Here is a 4,471-nt window from a genome sequence, read left to right as displayed (position 1 = left end):
TGAAAACAAATATTGGTCCGGTATCTAAAGTTCCCGGGTATGATAGTGTATAATGTGTTGGGGAACACATTATTTCTGAATTTAATAAACTTAAATCTAATAAAAACTTAATCCTAATACGTGACCAATTGAAAAGCAAACATTTTCTTAACGTCACACCGAATATAGATAAAGGATGATACCGGGCAGTGAAGGACTATGTATTACAAGTCATTCTCTAGTTGATGGATAGAAATAATTGATGGTCAGCACAGAAAATATGAAGTAACTTATTACCAGTTACGTTACATCTTATATTGTAAGTTGATAACGAAGGAAAATGGGTAGCCATAATGTTTTCAAGAATGATCTTTCTTTTGTTTTCGAGTAAACGAAAATGTATTATTGATAAATGCTAATTATACGGAATGTTGGCAACTTTTTCGGGCCCGTGAGAGTAATAATTGGAATTAGAAGTAAAAAAAAAAAAATTTGCTTATAGACTAGGTAATCAAGATCTCTTAACTTAATTTTGTATGAAGTAAAATTCATTTGTTTTCACTGGTGATTGTAAATGTTAGTAAATGTCCAACACACAGATTCTGGGGTTTTTAGTATATTTTTCTTATTATTTTATTAGTTAAGGTACTTCGTAATTATCATTGATTATAAAAGTTCTTTAGAAGTTTCAACGGTATAAAGGACCAATGCTGGTCCAGACTAGAACAACAACTACAACAGCAGAGAAATTCCCACGGTTATAAGCAGTGTACTCAGACATATCTTGAGATATATTTCATTTGTTCAATCACCGCAGTCTGGAGTAACCCAAAATCTGTGGTGATTGATATTTATAAATGACTGGTTCTGGATTGTATGTAGTGGACTGTATATAGTCGAATTAAATATAAATGAATCATGGCTAAATAGGGATAGAAGCCTCTTTTTGTGTGTAATTTATGACAATATGTTTTAACCAAATTACAACACAATATATTACAATTTGAATTAGTTTGGTTAGTCATAATTTAGATTATTGATTTACACAGAATCATAAAGATGTAGTTTACTTGAGATTTTAAAGACTGATTCTTCTGTTATTCTGATCTCCTGTCCGTTTCCTCGCCTGATTGTGTTGTAGATTATCCACTCATCCTGAGTGATTGTTGTGAGCCATAAAGTACTGTGAATGTGATGGAAATTGTTCACTCTTCTATTGCTTCATTTGTTCTCTTGCTTATTGGATACTGATATACTGCTTCATTTGTTGCCACTAGATAGCATCATTATGAGTTTCGATTCGAAATGTTTGTGGTGGCTTACTTAAATACGACATTTGAACGACCGACAGTGACTCAATTCATATTAAGTTCTGCTTTATTCAAGACAATGACACCAAAAGGACAAATTTCCAAAACATCCCAACCCACTTAAAATGCATTCAAATGCAGTCTAAAAGATTTATTTAACCATTTCCCATCATACCGTGATAGCAATCAAAATTACTCATGGGGCTAAAAAGAATATTCTTAAGATGTCCCTATTACGTGTATCTGTAGGTTAAGAGGCTATTTTGATGATAGGAATAGCCTTTATTCACTGACCTTAGATGTTCGTGATCTCAAAAAGGAGTAGGTGGTGCCAAGATCAACGGGAGGATAAAGAGACGGTTGTGCTCAAGGTACGGGCATGATAAGACTACCCATGTAGCAGCTAAGCCACCTGGAAACAGTACTGCATATATTTTGCCCCCGCATTATTATAAGTCGACAAAGTGCTCGATAATATCTTCTACACGCCTCTAAGCTTTTACTTAGCTTTTATTTTTCAATAATAAAACCTTTATCATAGGCACCCCATTATTTGACAATAGCACAATAGCTACGCAGTGCATTTATTTGGATTTGGAATGTGATAGAAGTTGTCAAAATGAAAATCAATTCATGAGAAGTATCAAATGAAACCAAACAATGTGGACTACATCCCAGAATCCGAAGACTGCACATTCTTGGCACATTTATATTCCAAACCACAAGAACCAAAAATTAAAAATTAAAAAACCAAAAAAAATGCCTACATTATTGATTTCCTCACTCTGCCATTATCCATCCATCTGTTAAATACCCGACCCCATTCTCCAGGTTTGTACACCTTTTCCCATAAAACTGCTTCCTTTGAAAAATCTTTTACGGTTAGAGCTACCTCATTTTAGAATTCCTTACCAACATCTATTCGTAAAGCTTCCATTGAAACATCAATTATGTATCCATATCCTTGATCATCAATCTTCCATAAACTTGTAAATAATAAACATCAATACCAGTTTGTATGAATAAGTATTTTTTTGTATATTTTATTTATATTAGTAATATTATTATGTGGGTTCCTCTCCCCGACTAACAGTGGGCCTATCTCCATTTTACAAATTATAAGACTGTTCCATTAATTGAACTACTCAGCCACCAACAACTCGTGGAACACCCGGTCTGCCTAACGTTGGAGTAGTAAATGTAATGCTCGTTGCTCAAATTGTACAACTGTAATTTACATTAATATTCCACCTAATAAGCAAAATAAAATATTACGCAGTCTTCCTAAAAATATTTTTATGGGATGTAGTGGATTATTTAAAGGGCCCGTGCCTGATATAATATTAAGTTCTTTGGCGGATTAATTTTGGGGTCTGTGGTAGATTTATAATTAACTTGTACTTATAATATCATTTTATGTACCTAATATTTCCAGAGGGCATACATTTTCATTTCATTCCTTTTATTTCATTAGATATACCTTTCTTGAGTAGGTTGTCGATTGGAACGAGATACTCCGCCATTCCTGGAACAAGCCTACTGTAATGATTTAGAGTCCCTAACATTTCCGAATTCCTTTTATGTCACTAGATACCACCATATATCACTTCTCAATACACAGTTTTTAAACTTAACTCAGCTCAAACTTCAGAGAAACCAAACAATACACTAGCTTTACATCAATGTCCATTCATTAAAAAACAACCGACGACAGAACATATGATTTTTCTCTCCCTCTCTGCCCGATACCTCCCGCGCATGCGCTGCCAGCACCAATTCTTCTATCTCGTCTATTACAGCTGTCACTCAGACTCAAATTACTCAATTACAAATTAATGTTACGACCATCACTCCTACACGACGCACCACTACTACATTTTCTATACCTAACAGCCCTGAAATCACTACAACAATACCAGAACAGCACACTACAGAAGATATGCAGAGGAACATCTCGTAACGAACTACAGCTAGAAACCGTACAACAAAACATCACACAGAGACACATCAAATTCATTGATAGTCTCCCTGTTTCCTTCAATCTAGTCTTCCAATATATCACCCCCCCCTTCCTGCGAGGTGGCAGGGCAGGAAAGGTTTCAAAAACCTTATAAACATCACTTTATAACTCCTCCTTCCGATATACCCCCTTCCGCTCTCCCCTTCCTCTCCCCTCGCACTTCTCTTCGACTTCAAAACTGTTTTCTTATTATTTCACCATTATCTATTGTCTTTATTAATAACTATTTTTTATTTCTATCTTCTATGCAAAAATCAACATGAGGAAGCCCCTTACCTCCGGATTCATTTTTACTAGTAGTACTATACAGAATGGACATTGCGCAATAAACAGATATGCAATAAACATTCTTTAGCTTAATTGATTACCCCAATCTATGCACCCTCGTTCCTCTTTTGTTGCCGATATTTGTAGGTTTTACCACCTACCTTAATCCTCTATTTCCCATTGCTATTCTTAATCCAAGCATCCACCTTCCCTAGCAGGTCACACCCCACAATTATTTTATATTCCCTCGGCATGGTCTTTACAACATGTATTTTCAAGATACCCTTACTAAATCCCCAATGGTTCAAACCTATTTCCACCTTCCCCTCTGCCTCACAAGGGCCACCCACGGTGATTAACCTGCACTGACATACCTGAATCTGATGTGCTCTCTCTCCACTACACAACTTCTCGACGCATGAGATTAATGGTCTACCGGTGTCTACCAGACACCTCACTTCTGCAATCTCTATTATAGGCAAACCGCCGTGTTCTTCTCTTATATGGTTGTTCTCCAACGTGCGGTACGCTCCTCAGAGCTCTCATCGTTTTCTATCTGCTTTTCCTTTTCGTCTTCAAGTCCTGCTCTCGCCTTGCTGGCTATCCTCTCCCTCATTGTCTTCTGCTTCAGTTTCTGTCCCTGAGGGTTCGGACATTTCCGTGGCTTCACTTATGGATCAGTTGGTCCTTCGAGAGATTCCCCTGCTCCGGAATCTATGTGCATTGACCTCCATCGGTTCAGGCACATTTTGCTCCCTCCGCCGATACAAATAGCTTCTGTAGAGTGTCCTTTATATATTTGAGCTCATCGATGCCCTGGAGATTAGCCTTCATTTCTCTAACCTCCTCGATAAGCCCCTTTAAGAGATTAATCATGGTGCTATGCTCATTTCAT

Source organism: Halyomorpha halys, unplaced genomic scaffold (assembly GCF_000696795.3).
Source record: "Halyomorpha halys isolate HHAL.00 unplaced genomic scaffold, Hhal_1.1 Scaffold1284.1, whole genome shotgun sequence".
In the NCBI taxonomy this organism is placed as follows: domain Eukaryota; kingdom Metazoa; phylum Arthropoda; class Insecta; order Hemiptera; family Pentatomidae; genus Halyomorpha; species Halyomorpha halys.
The sequence above is the reverse complement of the archived record's forward strand: the minus strand, read 5'-3'. Positions refer to the sequence as shown.